Source organism: Sapajus apella, unplaced genomic scaffold, assembly GCF_009761245.1.
Source record: "Sapajus apella isolate SASKATOON/1434 unplaced genomic scaffold, GSC_monkey_1.0 scaffold34, whole genome shotgun sequence".
NCBI classification, from domain to species: domain Eukaryota; kingdom Metazoa; phylum Chordata; class Mammalia; order Primates; family Cebidae; genus Sapajus; species Sapajus apella.
Window position 1 is genome coordinate 14,234,869 of NW_022436974.1, and position 15,744 is coordinate 14,250,612.

The 15,744-nt window shown below is 34.5% G+C and overlaps 1 protein-coding gene and 1 pseudogene across 5 annotated transcripts in view; one reads left to right on the forward strand and one right to left on the reverse strand.

The window, feature by feature from the left end:
* The window catches only part of TMEM135 (transmembrane protein 135), a 341,452-nt gene that overhangs the window by 55,630 nt on the left and 270,078 nt on the right, over positions 1–15,744 (reverse strand). The window lies entirely within an intron of this gene.
* LOC116563230 lies at positions 7,208–7,881 on the forward strand (annotated as a pseudogene).

Here is a 15,744-nt window from a genome sequence, read left to right on the forward strand (position 1 = left end):
TGACCCTCTATCCTTTGTTTCAGCAAAGATCCTGCCTCCTGCTTTACTGATAACCGTAAAAGCTAACAGATACGACCTTCCAATGGGAAGCTGAGGAGATTCATGTCCGATAGCTTCTGTTTTGCACCCTTTTCTCTTTTCTCCCCCTATTACATTAATAATAGTTAAAGCTATAAGCATGGGATAAATTATTTACAATGAAAACAGAGAGAGAGACAATAAGAGAGCCTAGAACCAATTCTTGAAGAATTCTAAAGTTTGATGGCCAGGAAAATAAAACTTCAAAGAAATTAGAAACCTGCACTAAAAACAAGTCATCTATATTCTGCTATACATACATACATATACATTCACACAAATTGATTTTGAAGGCAAATATAATTCTAGTGTTTTCCAACAGTATTAAAATATCAGTCCTTTGATAGATGAAATTTTGCAATATTATTATTACTGAGGTCCAAAGAAGCCTTTTCCCTTGTGGAAATAATATAATCTTGACAGGAATTTTACCAGCCAAGGGTGAGGGATTTAGGGGTGGAGAACATGAAATTATTACCCTTTGCAGACACAAAACTTTCTAGTTGGAACATAGATAACTCTGGCTCCTCAAAAGCATATGTAGATTTAAAATCCTTAACTATAAACAGTAGGCTTTAGGCTTGGGTGGTCTATGCAATGTCCAGTAATACATAAATTGGCTTATCCTCAAAATAAATATTTCCTTTTTCATTACTCTGAGTTATGAAAAACATTTAATCTTTGTTCAAAAACAAAGGATTTTAAGGAGACCTTTTAACTTTACGTCTAATAGATAGACAGTTCAGTATACTACTACAAATTATATGCATGTAAAGAGATCTTAAATGACTTTCTCAGTATCTCAAGGAACACTCTGAGTAAACTAAGAAGAAATAAATTGACTCTGTGCATAAAATGATCATGATATTTTCTATACACTGTTTAATAATAAGCTATGACCTAAGGGATGAAATGAAATACAAAATACCTTGTGTACATGTTTTTATCTCAGAGATGATTTGGCATACTATACAAGCCACCTAAACACTATTTTAAAGTTAAGTGTGTCTTTTATTTTCTTTAAATATGCTATGAAATGGTGGCTGATTGGATTAAATTCATCTTTAAGAGAATGTTCAAATATTTCATAAAATGTCCATACCAATTATTTTTCAGAAGTGTTTAGATCCTCATTAAAATTTGGTGTGACATAGTATTCAAAGGAAACAAATTTGGAGGAAGAGAGGAAGAAGAAGAGAATAGAAAACATTGAGAAGTAATAGACTACATTTATATGTAATATGGTAAAATGACTCTCTGAAACCATCCAAAGAATTGTTCTCTTTCAGAACGAAAAGAGTCCAGTATTCTTCACAGATGATAGGAATTTGGTATGACTCAGGACTTGTTTCCATATCTGCTTAATGAGTTGGCCAGAAAATATTCTAAAGCCATAACAAAGACATATTATCAGAGTATAAAGATTCCAAAATCATCACAACCAGATGTGAAGGACTAAAAATCTTGGCTTCTTGCTATACGGTATTTCTCACTATTGGTTTATAAAATGAGCATTAAACATTATTTGTTCTAGCTCAAAATTTCTTCCTTCCAAAAGAGCTGATCTAAGTGTGAATAGACAATAAATTTCTAGTCACTCTCTTTTATGACAACAGCTTTTTATAACATTCCAACTTCTTCTGTATGTCAAAGTTTCATGTTTCAATTGTAGCTCATTATTACTGTGGCCAATTTACTCTAGAAAATAAGAATGTAAACCCTATAATATAACTATACTCTACAACTAATTTCAGACCCATCTAATGAAATTTCAAGTAATTCATATCCTTAAAGTAACATATAATCTCTTCCTATCTCTTTAAAAATCTAGTCAATTATTCTCAAAAAAAGAACTTTAATACTATAAGCAAGATAATGTCTTCAAAGCTAATAAACAAAGAATAAAGCTTAAGATTTTTCTGACTTCACTGATAATATTAACCTATCATAGATTTGGAAGACTGAATTTAATTGAGAACTGACAATATACAATGAGCTTAAGGCTGGAGCTACATTGCAGAGATTAAACAGCTGAAATTCTTAAAATGTACAGGCTGCATTCAAGTAAGTCTTCAACACATATCTGAATACATTTCATAAGAAAAAGTGATCAATTCAGGATAAAAGATAAGAGATTATAAACATACACTAATACAACGTATAGTTCCTTCCTATTAAAAAGAAACTATCAATAATATATAAACAGTAACATAAACTTAATTTGGATCTAAAATACCATTCATTTGGATCTAAAATACCATTCATCCACATATTTGTCATACTTAAAATGATATGACTAATAATGTTAGGTGCCATAACTAATGGATTACTAGTTATTTCCTTGACATTATAAATTAAAGCAAAAGCAGAAAACAACAACAACAACAAAAATAAGTAAAGTAAGTGAGATGGGGGAGAGGAGAGGAGAAAAGAGAGAGAAAGAGAGAGACTGAAACATAGAGATCACAGACATCTAATTACAAAGTAGCTTTTATCCTCTTTTCTAGTTTAAAACCTAGTCACAATAAAGGAATTTCAAAAATTTTTAACAACATTAATTAGAAATATTTACTATTTCAAATAGAAAGATAAAGCATTTCATGACATGGTATAATATTTCCACTGCAGTTTAAACTATGTCACACATAAAATCTAAAATATACATTGAGAAATTTTTCACCAACCTTCTACCTTTCTTAACTTCTAGGTCCTTCATTTAATTTCATATTTCCTTTCTAAAAGGCTTGCCATCACAATGTGGTATTTACAAGTACAAAAATAATACTGGGTCTTTTGCCATGTCTCTCACATACCTTTCAAAATATTCAATTGTTTTAGAATAATTACTGGTATTTGAAAGTAAATTACACAAAAATTCTACTTCTGTCTCTGCCACTAACTGCTGTGTGATCTAGGATAAGTTGCAAAGTTTTTCAAGATTCGTTTTCTTTACCAGAAAATCAACAATGCTGTATAACATAATCTCTAATTTGCTTCATACTCTAAAACGCTCTGATCCTCTGAAACATTAAGTATTGGTACTATTCACCATAGAGGTTAACACTTTTATTTATGAAATGTTGCAACATACTGGACAAAAAAGAACACTAAATCAGCCTACAGTTTATGAATTTTTGAACTTCAGTTACTTTTAATATATAAGAATCAAGATTTATGTCAAATACGTCAACCAGTTCCTACAGTAAAAGTATGAGTGAAATCTAGCTCTACTAGAATAATGAGCCAAAACAAAAATGGTAGGAGCCAAATCTCAACAGCTTTAAGGCATGGAAAAAATTATAAAGTAATAGAGAAGAAGATAGTGATGATGATATTGCAGTGACATAACACAAAGAATCAGAATTTAGCAAATATTTTCAAAATGTGCTCTTTACAGTAAAAGTTATTGTATCCAATCTCCATTTAAGAGACTAAATAGGACAAATTTATCCTAATGTCCATATTTTCTCTGTAAATATTCTAATGTGCACATTGACTGCTCAAAAATAAAACACCACTCCAAAAAGGACCACGTGCTCTTCTGTTCATATCAGTTGTTATATGCTTGTCAAGACTCAGCTGTATTTGTCTCCAAATGTGTTCATGTCAGTTGTACTTCTTAATGTAATTATATAACTGACTTACATATTACATAAAACAAAAAGGAAGAAAGTTTGTTTTTTGTTTTTTGTTTTTTTTTTTCCATGAAAACTGAGTTGAATGCTTTGGAAAGACAGTATCTTACAACAAAAAGAACTCAGAACTCCACCTAGACAACTCATGCTCACAAAAACCCCTTTGATAAATGAGCAGATATTTATGTGTGCTAAGTTGAAATAAAGCACTTAATATCTACATGTATCTATATTTTGTAGACGATGTTAATAGAAACAATCTCATTACTGCTATGAGGACAGCCTTCCCTGCTGTCCTCTCAGTTCAGGGCTCAAAATGAAGATATGGGGAGCTGAACTGCTCCAATTGCCCCCACAGACCTACAGCATGAAACAGAGCCAGCCAGACAACTGGCTTACTGTTATATGCCACTCAGGCTTTGTGGTTGTGTTTATACTAGCTGACTGATGTAACAATATAACAGGAAAGAACAAATATTAATAGCACATAAAGAGCTCATACAAATCAGAGCAACAAACTTAAAAAATGGGTAGAGAGTAGGAAATCAAAATGGCTAATAAACCAATGAAAAGGTGTTCCACCTCACTAGTTATATACAAAGAAATACAAAGTACAACAAAAATGAGGTATTACCTACCTTTTAGATCATTTGACAAAAAGGTAAAAATTACCACCATGAACTAGGATGTGGGAATCAATGTGCTTACAGATTCCCACATCCTAGTTCATGGTGGAAAATACATGGATACTGCCTTTTTTGGAGGCCAATCTGGCAATATCTATTAAAGTTAAATATGTCTAGTACATTTGACCCAGAGAATCCATTTGTAGGTAAATATCTAACCTATAGAAGTACTGAAACAGGAGCACAATGTTAAACATTTAAAAACAATGTTCATGGTCGTACAGTTTGCAGTAATGAAAACCTGCAAATAGTAAAAATGTCTGTTGAGAAGGTTTAAGTACTTATTTATAGATTTTTTTTTTGCAGCCCCTAAAAGCAATGAAGTAGATCTATATGTACTGATATCTGCATAGAATCTTAAGATGCATTATTAAATAGAAAAACACTACAGAGCAATATAAAAAGTATGATCTCATTTTTTAAAATATAAACATAGGTATGTATAGAAAGAATTCTGTGTTGGACCTGGTGGCTTACGCCTACAGTCTCAACATTTTGGCAGGCCAAGGCAGTCCGTTTCCTTGAGCCCAAGAGTTAGAGACTACCCCAGGCAAAACAGGGAGATCCCATCTCTAAAAAATAAAAATAAAAAATGAGACAGGCATGGTGGTGCATACACATATGGTTGGTTCCAGCTGCCTGGGAGGCTGAGGTAGGAGGATTGCTTAAGGCCAGAAGTTTGAGGCTGCAGTGAGCCATGACACCACAATTCAGCATAAATGAAAGGATCTCAAAAAAATAAAAATAAATAAAAAATTCTGGAAGAATATATGCAAACTGTTAATAGGGTTTCAAGTAAAAAAAGAGAAGTACAAAGAGGGAGGTAGATAAAGGGGTGGGAATTTTCCGTTTTCATTATTTATACTTTTGCACTATTTGAATTTTTCAAGGAAACTGTATTATTTAAACAACAAAAATTTTAAAAAGAAATGAAAGAGACTTCTAATTTTTTTGTTTCATACATTAATTAATGAGAAATTATGGATAAGAAAAGTCTCATTTTATCAATTCATCTACTATAACAGACTCGTAATTTCTAACTAACATCTAACATAGATGATTTGTACTTAAAACTAGGTAATAAATCAAGGCAGAATATGTATTTTGGCAAAATATACATGTGGAAATATTAAAGGAAGTTGGCTCTGAGAAGAAAGTAAGAGGGAGGGAAAAGAGACCTGATAATCTTTGACCTTCTAAAGCAATTATATGAATAGCTGTTTTCTGTTTTAACTGAGAAAATTCCCTCATTACAGAAATTGAAGATGTTGAGAAAAATGTCTTGACTCTCTCTACTTGTGAACTACTAGAACAGGGTACCAAGAGAAGCAGTGGAATTAAATTCTCTGGAATTTCTTAAAAGTACAGATTTTAAAGACAATCACATAAGTTATTTGTTGATGTGACTTACAGCTTTGCTATTCAGAGTGTGATATGAGGACCAGGACTAGCATCACCTGGGAGCATGCTGGTACTACAGAAGCTCACATCTCACCTCAGACCTCCTGAATCATAATCTGAATTTTTAAAAGACACATGTTAAAGTTCGGGAACTGCCTTATAGCCCTTATATCAGACATTTAAATTTGTAACAGTTTGTTAACAACAACTGGGTATTAATAATCAATAAAGAGAAATACCTCATTTGATCAGAAAACCTTTCTTTTTCATCCTTATCAGTACTATTTGTTTTTTCAAAGAACAGTAAAAAATTAATGCCCTATTTTATTAGGCCTATTTCTCTTAAGAAGGTAAAAGCTCCATCAGCCCAACTCAGATTTTCTCACACAGTTTCTATTAATCCTTACAATGTAATCAAAAATTATAAGAGATGTAATACAAATCCAAAAGAAATAGATAATAAATTCAGGAAACTGACCAAAAACTTTAATGATTATTAACTTCTTAGTATTCAAGTAATTTCAGCAAGTGATGCTTGCTATAATAAATGTCTCTATGTGTTTTATACCAGTAAAAGTTGCTGGTGGTTTTCAGAAGTGAGATAAGGAAAGCCTTATCTTTCATAAGAATCCCTGAAATATCTTACAATGACACCCTGCAAGGAAGTTTCATCCACATTATTAGAATTTGGAATTATCAAATACAACAAACATTTTTTAACATTCAAGGAAGAAACAGAAGTTAAGATAATTCTGTTTCCAATAATAGAATTTGATGCTTTTTTGATAATAAAAGAAATCTAACCCAATAAGCAATTGTTTTCCATTGTCTGATTTTTAATATAATTCTTGTTCTGAATATGCCCAAAGAGCTCAAAACCATAAAAATTGCATAATCCATTTCAGTAATCAAATCACTTTAGAAAGCATTTGAGAGCAGCTGAGATTCAGAGGTCCTAAGCTGTCACAAAGCTTGAAAGCCCAAAGCTGTGTTCTCTTCCTCTTTTTATTTTGCATTTGAGGATGACAGGAACATGATAAACAGTGAGCACTCACCCAACAGCAAGTACAAAGAGGCTTTGTGATTAACAAAGGAAAATAAAAAAGGGAAGAGACCCACTTTTTCCTTCCTCTAGGGAAGACACTAGACAGAAATTACTGAAATTTTAGAACTTAAAAGCTTCTCCCATTTCTATTTGCTCACTTTGCAGGTAAACACTTTCCTGGCTCAGTGACTCCGTCACACATCTGAAACAAAGTCGGCTGAAAATTGATAATGGTGGAAAAATATTCTGTTTTGCTGTGAATTTTAGCTGAGCTTGTATGTAGACGGTGTACTTTCTCTCCCAGTGAACCCATTCACCGAAACTATGCAACATGAAAAAGAAGCCTCCAAATATGGATATTTTATTTGAAGTTTTAAGGATGTAGATGGTAATGAGGCCAAATAATTCCCATTTGTGCTATCTATGATAATTCTTAAAATGTCTAAAATAGACCATGGAAAGGGAGAAAAAGTGACATGATATTATATATACATTGTGTGTCTGTGTGTGTGTATTCTCTCTCCACACACACACACACACACACACAAAATTTCCTTCTGTGTTACCATTCATTTCAAAAATTATCCATGGCAAGTACAGTGGTTTTGAAATACCTTTTCTTTTCCCTATCCTTTTTCCCGCTTCCGGCGTCCCCTATAGCCATGGTCACTGCCGTTCCAGGGGAACCACTGTTCCCGGACTAATTGTTCCCAAAAGGCGATGCAGAAAAGACTGAGGATGAGTTTGAGGAGAAGCTGGGTGAGACCTTTGGAGATGTTTCAGAAGACGGTCTGGTTGGGAGCTGGAACCACTTTTGATCTCACCCTCTTTGTGGTTCAGAAAATGTACAGGTTTTCCAGGGCAGCGTTGTGGATTGGGACCACTTCCTTTATAATCCTGGTTATTCCCATTGCAAATGGATCAACAGCAGCAACTGCAGCAGTCCCTAAGACAGGGCTCTCAGGAGAAATACCAGGAAACATGGCTCTCAGGAGGAATACCAGGGTCTCTACCTTCACTTCCTGGAAAGATCTAGATTGTTACTGCCCTATATGAGCTGTCTCGGTGGGAGAAGTTTGAAAATCAACAGTGTTTGAACTGCTGATTCTTTGGATTTTTTTTTAACTTTGGTACATTCATCTATCTAAACCTGGTGGGGTGAATTCTCCCCACATTGTCTCATGGAGAGACTTGCAACTGTGGCCTCCACGCTATCCTGAATGACTTCTGTCTCCGCTCTGATACCAGAGTACAACCATGGTTATTCCAGCTCTGGCCACGCACTCCTTTCACAGAATTTCTCCTAACTGGAAGATCTCACTTTCCCCTTGTGGGGTAGAAACTGATGCCAGTGGGAGGGATGTGCCCCTGACCATAATGGCTGCCTTCTTTTTTTTCTTAAAGATTGGAGCTGTTGGGGAGGGACATGCACACAATATGAAACAAACAAAATGCATTATAACTGTAGTGTAAAGTGGCTACTATGAATCCCTGTGCATAAGAGGAAAGAGACTGGCTTCAGCTTCCGCCACAGGATGGGGACTGTGGAAGACAGAGCAGGGGCTCATTTCCTCTGCACATTTTGGCTGTTAGACCTGTGTGGGTGTTTAAAAAAACAGAAGCCAGTGCTCACTTTTTGTATTTAAATATTAAAAGTGATTCCAAAGGAAAAAAGAAGCCTTTTCCCAAAAATAAACACAAAGCACAATAAAATAATTGTTCTGCAAAATATAATCAATATCAATATATAATCAAATATAATATATGTAATATATGCTCCAAATATAATCAAGTTATTAACTGATTATATTTCCAAAGACTATAAATGTAATTTCTATTCAAACTAAATTGGAATTTATTCTTAGCAAGGGACCTAGAAGTACATATGATATAGGAAGTATGTGCTTGTGGTCACAGTTTGTATCTGGCAATCTGTGACTTAATATTGATCAGGAATGTGCCAAGCTTATATCTAAAAACATATTAACTGTTTTATTGAGATACCATTGACATATTATACAATTCACTACCTAAAGTGTACCAGTCAGTGGTTTCTGGTATAGTCAGACTTGTGCAGCCATCACCACAATTACTTTTAGAACATTTTCATCACTCCTAAGAAACCCCATACCCATTAGTAGTCATTCCTATACCCCACAATGCCCCTAGGCCACCAATCTAATTTTTATCTCTACAGATTTTTCTATTCTGGAAATTTTCAGTAAATATTATTACATAATATGTGATCTTTGCAGCTCAGATTTAAATAAGAAAAACAACTAACATTTATTGAGTGCTTATTATGCAGTAGACATTCCATATAGTAACCCCAGAAGGTAAGTGCTATTATTATCCCACTGAAGATGAGAAATGTGAGGCACAGAGAGACTATGTAACTTACCCAAGATCATAAAACAAGTAAGATGGAGAAAGGATTTAAACTAACACAGCTGGACTCCAGAGTTCCCTCTCGACTACACTATAGTGTCCTTTGATTATCTCTGATACAGAACTTAAACTATAAAAAAATAACAGAAAGAAAGAGGTTTGAGAAACATAGTTACAGCATAGCACAGTGAGTTATAGCACCTCGCAAGTGGTAAAGCAAACAGTTAAATTTAACTGCTTCAACTTTGAGGATATGTATCAGCAAAATCTCATCTAATTGAGCTTTCTGTGATTAGTAATAATTCTCCTTAAACAAGCAGCAGCATCTTAGCATGCAAAAGAGGATTCCAGAACTCGAAAAGACATAATGTTTGGATATTTAGTCACACTAACATTGCTAAGAGTTATCACCAGTTTCTTAGTGAAGAATTGAAGATTAGTATCAGAATCCATTTCTGTGGTTTATATGGAAATACAAAGGCATATAAACATATAGCCTACATGATATATTGTCATCTGAGAAGCTGAAAGACATATACACACCCACACAAATGTGTGGAAGGAGGGAGGAAGGAAGTAAAGGCAGAAGGAAGGAAACAGGAAAAGGAGGGAGGGAAAGAGGAAGAGGGAGGGCAAGCAGGACCAACAGACAGAGAGAGGCATAGCCAACGGACTAAAAGACAAAGTTGGTAGTTATTTATCTCTTAAAGAAGAAATTATGGGTGATAATTATTATTTTGTTTAGTCATATTTGCTCATTTTTCCATAATGAGCAAAAGACATGTTTTTGCCCCTAAAAAAAATCATTTTAATATAATCTTAATTTGAGGCTATTGCCCTCTAAAATGCTCTACAAAACTCCAGTTATTGACTTTAGTTCACTGGGTATCATGTCTTAATAACAAGTTTCCTAATTCTCGGTGAATCTTTTTATATTCATCATAAATTCCCAAATTAAAAAAATCTTTTGAGCCATCATATTACATATTACAACATAATTTAAGTAAACAAACCCAAAAGTTAATTCTTTAAGGTATCTGCATTTTATTATCTTTTCATAATGAACAGCTTCTAACTTCTATATTTATAATTTGCAAATTATATCTTATTCCAAATAACTTAATCTCATATTTTCAAAATCAGATTATATTTATATCTCAAGCCTAAATGAGATGGAATTAGTTGTAATTATAACTGAGGTGTAAAGGTGTATAAGTTTATATAGCTGGAATCACTTATTTTGGTTAATATAATGGATCCTCTAATAATATTTAAACATAAAGTGATATTTAACTTAAAAGTAAATTCAAGTAAGTTTATAACTTCAAACCGCATTTTAAAAGACATCTATTAAAAGACTGTCCTTACATGGAGACAGGGAGTAACCTACACAAGGGGTAATAAGCAGGTCTTGAGGTCAATGTTTTTAATAGATCCCAATGTTTTTAATAGAAACATCAATGTATTTCATTACAAAGTTGAAAAGTTATTCCCAGTTTTGTCATTTATCAAGCAGATGATATACTAGCAAATTCTGGGAAAATGTCTTATAACTACGTTGAAGATACACACAAAATGAATGTACATCCTTTAAATACAAAGGGCTACTCCAGATAAATACTGAAGACCTCCTCTTACCTTACTGCTTCTAGCAAAAATTTCCTCTTAACTCTCCTTCTTCTTCACCTTCACTTCCTCCCTTACAGGCAGGAAGAGAAACAGTCAACTATAAAGAAAGAAGGCCAACTGCATGACAGCTGTTCTGCTATAGTAATTTTTAAAAGTGCTTGTGGACACTTTTTTTTTCCGCTAAGACACAAGATTCTCATTATGTTGCCCAGGCTGAAGTAAAGTGGCTACTCACAGGCACAATCGCAGTGTATTACAGCCCTGAATTCCTGGGCTCCAGCAATCTTCCTGTCTCCGCCTCCTGTGTAACTGGGACTGTAGACATGTGCCACCATGCTCAGTTCTTGCAAATATTTTGAGAGTTATCTGTGGCTTTATTGAGTTATAATAAAACACGATGTCCAGAAAGATCTGAATCATGAAGAATAAGAGGATACCTTGTTTGGCTTCATTCGTCACTTGTTTTAATCTTTCTAGCTTTTGAAATCCAGTTTTCAATGGATAGACTAACAATTAGTTGAGAGTGAGGCTGGCAATAGAGAGAAGGATGGCAGAATTTTGCTGCTCTGCAAATTCAGAACCAATACATTTGTTAATTTGCCCTGCTCTCTTTCTCCCAGCCCCTCTCTGCCCTGAAGGGCCGATCTCCACTCTATACTCCAAGATCCCTTTTTGTTCAGTCCTTTTTATTGTGCTGTCCCAAAGCTCTCTAGTCAGAATGGTGTCAGAGTGGGGAAGAAATGGAGAAGGGAAAGAAGAGGAATGAAAGGCAAAGCCCCACTTTAAATCATAAACCCAATCCTTTGGCGCCTCAATTTGTAGTATTAACCTATTTAGTTTTGTTCTTTTATATTTTGTAGAGATGGGAGTCTACCTATGTTGTCTAGGCTGGTCTTGAACTCCGGGCTCAAGTTATCCCCCTGCCTTGGCTCTCAAAGTGCTGGAATTACAGGAATAAGCTGCGGCACCAGGCCCTTTTTGTGTTTTTAACCATTCTTCCCCTAAGATCTCCAATTCTGTCCTTCTATCCCATCACTCCCCACTCCCCACATGCTGAACTCGCTCCAAATATGGGACTATGTGGAGTAATTCAAATCTGGATAATTTCCAGTCCTTTTGCTTTAGTGCTAACATGCTGGACACCAATGTATTCTCCCAAAGAAATATTATCATAAGTATTATTTGTTTCTATAGTACCATTGGCACTGTACTTCAACTATATTTTATAGATTTATTTATAGGTTGAATAACTTTTAAAGATGGGCTTGGAAACATAAATAATGTTTTAAAATATTATGTTCTTGTAGGGTTATTTGTTCTAAGTTTTCATAGCCACAGGGATCATTTTATCAATGACAAATTTAAGATGAAAGAAGCCAAGTATCTTACTGAAGGCCATAAGTCTGTAAGTGGTAGAGCCAAAACCTAAAGAGGGGTCTGTTATGTGTGGCATTGGAGGCTGTATAACTTCTATTCTACCACAGAACCTCCTAAAACAAGCGTATGTTTTTAATTAAGTCAATGAAAACTCTGAAAGGCTAAAAATTTTACTTCTAATCCTTAATTTTATTTAACTATCATTCATTCAAACATTTATTAGGTACTATTTTAGCTAAAACTCCCTCCAATAATCACCAATACTAATAAGCTATTACTGACATTGTCAAGGAAATACTCAAATTATTTTAAAGACTCATCACTGTTATTAGAAATTTATCATGATTATTTCTTTTAGCTATGAATGTTTGATGTGCTGAGACTTATGCAAAGGTAACAGATTGTTATATTTAAGGCATACTTCTTGTTCAAAACAGAAATGCTTTATTGAAAAATGCTTTTTTAAAATTTGTGGACGGTCATTTTCAAAACAACAATAATTTATTTTCATTTCTCATAACTTCTAAAGAGTACACTGAATTTATAAGAATTATTAATTATTGTCAATAATATAAAAGGAATTTGTAAAATATGAAACAAATTTATTTTTTCATGAGACAACGATTGTTACTATTAGATTTTAGGTAAATTGTAACTTAGAGAGAAATAAGATTATATAGCGCCAACTTGATTTACCTTAACAATGCTAACAGGTTAAAATTACATCAGGTTAGAAGTGTACACCAGGCTATATATTTATATTTATGGCTCATCCTTTATTTTAACTTCAAACAACCATCTTGATTGACAAAGAGGTTGTTATATCCAGTGGAACCTCTGAGAACTATTGTAAAACTACAATAAGCCAAGTGGCAATGAATGATAACATATTAGTGGTGTGAGTTTTCCACTGATTTAATAACGTGAATGTTATTCACTTTTGAACCTTGACATCAGTGAAAATAACAAACAAAATATTCATATTTTAAAAACCACCTAAGAATGTCATTTTTATTGCAAGCTTTTGAAAGGCAACTGGCCATTTTTAACATGACTGTGTCCCATTAAGTCCTTACTTAGAGGGTTGCATTTTAGGTTTATACTATTTTCCATACAATATTTCTCTTTGCCTTCTACTAAAACAATTTATATTTGTTATAAAATGTTGAAATAATTTCTTTATCTGGGCACAATTACCTCAAAGACTGACAGGTAAAAAATGACAACAGATTTGCCACAAGTTTCTCATTCTTAGCAGGAATACACTCAACAAAAGAGCCAGGCTAATTTTTTTCTACGAATAAAGAAAGTCAGATCACAGTCATGTGACTTGGTAATAAGCTTTGTATTCTCACAGGAAATGATTTACAATCTATGAACCCATGTTTTCTCATCTTTTCCATTTGTTTTGAGGATGCAACAGTCCTAACAATCTCAATACTGTACTCTTTTTAGTGAACAATGCATTTTTTGTAAACTCACAGGTTTGGTTGCCAATAATAGAAATGCCTCATTTAATCTGTATATATGTTCTGAGGAATAATGGCTTCATGTATGTCCATGTCTGTTTTTATAAGAAGTTAAATTACCTTTCAAGAAAGACCACGTATTTAGAAAGCCACAAGCATTCGATTTTTCTATTTCCTACTTTTTTTTTCAATTTTTTTTATTGCATTTTAGGTTTTGGGGTGCATGTGAAGAACATGCAAGATTGTTGCATAGGTACACACATGGCAGTGCGATGTGCTGCCTTCCTCCCCATCACCTATATCTGGCATTTCTCCCCATGCTATCTCTCCCCAACCCTCCACCCGCTGCTGTCCCTCCCCTATCTCCCCACTACAGACCCCAGTGTGTAATGCTCCCCTCCCTGTGTCCATGTGTTCTCATTGTTCAACACCCACCTATGAGTGAGAACATGTGGTGTTTGATTTTATGTTCTTGTGTCAGTTTGCTGAGAATGATGGTTTCAAGATTCATCCATGTCCCTACAAAGAACACAAACTCATTGTTTTTTATGGATACATAGTATTCCATGGTGTATATGTGCCACATTTTCCCTATCCAGTCTATCATCGATGGGCATTTGGGTTGGTTCCAGGTCTTTGCTATTGTAAACAGTGCTGCAATGAACATTTGCATGCATGTATTCTTATAATAGAACGATTTATAATCCTTTGGATACATACCCAGTAATGGGATTGCCGGACCAAATGGAATTTCTATGTCTAGGTCCTTGAGGAATCACCACACTGTCTTCCACAATGGTTGAACTAATTTACACTCGCACCAACAGTGTACAAGTGTTCCTGTTTGTCCATATCATCTCCAGCATCTGTTGTCTCTCGATTTTTTAATAATCACCTTTCTACCTGGCGTGAGGTGGTATCTCAATGTAGTTTTGATTTGCATTTCTCTAATAACCAGTGATGATGAGCATTTTTTCATGTTTGTTGGCCTCATGTATGTCTTCTTTTTTAAAGTGTCTGTTCATGTCCTTTGCCCACTTTTAAATGAGCTTGTTTGTTTTTTTCTTCTAAATCTGTTTTAGTTCTTTGTAGATTCTGGATATCAGCCCTTTGTCAGATGGGTAGATTGCAAAAACTTTTTCCCATTCTGTTGGTTGCTGATTCACTCTAATGACTGTTTCTTTTGCTGTGCAGAAGCTGTGGAATTTGATTAGGTCACATTTGTCTATTTTGGCTTTTGTTGCCAATGCTTTTGGTGTTTTGGTCATGAAGTTCTTGCCTACGCCTATGTCCTGAATGGTTATGCCTAGGTTTTCTTCTAGGGTTTTTATGGTGTTAGGCCTTATGTTTAAGTCTTTAATTCATCTGGAGTTAATTTTAGTGTAAGGTGTCAGGAAGGGGTCCAGTTTCTGCTTTCTGCACATGGCTAGCCAGTTTTCCCAACACCATTTATTAAACAGGGAACCCTTTCCCCGTTGCTTGTTTTTGTCAGGTTTGTCAAAGATTGGATGGTTGTAGACGTGTGGTGTTGCCTCCAAGGCCTCTGTTCTGTTCCATTGCTCTATACCTCTGTTTTGGTACCAGTACCATGCTGTTTTGATTACTGTAGCCTTGTAGTATAGTTTGAAGTCCGGTAGTGTGATGCCTCCCGCTTTGTTGTTGTTGTTTTTGCTTAGAATTGACTTGGCTATGCGGGCTCTCTTTTGGTTCCATATGAAGTTTAAGGTGGTTTTTTCCAGTTCTGTGAAGAAGGTCATTGGTAGCTTGATGGGGATAGCATTGAATCTGTAAATTACTTTGGGCAGTATGGCCATTTTCAAGATATTGATTCTTCCTAACCATGAACATGGAATGTTTCTCCATCTGTTTGTGTCCTCTCTTATTTCATTGAGCAGTGGTTTGTAGGTCTCCTTGAAGAGGTCCTTTACATCCTTTGTAAGTTGTATTTCCAGGTATTTTATTCTCTTTGTAGCAATTGTGAATGGCAGTTCGTTCTTGATTTGGCTCTCTTTAAGTCTGTTATTGGTGTATAGAAA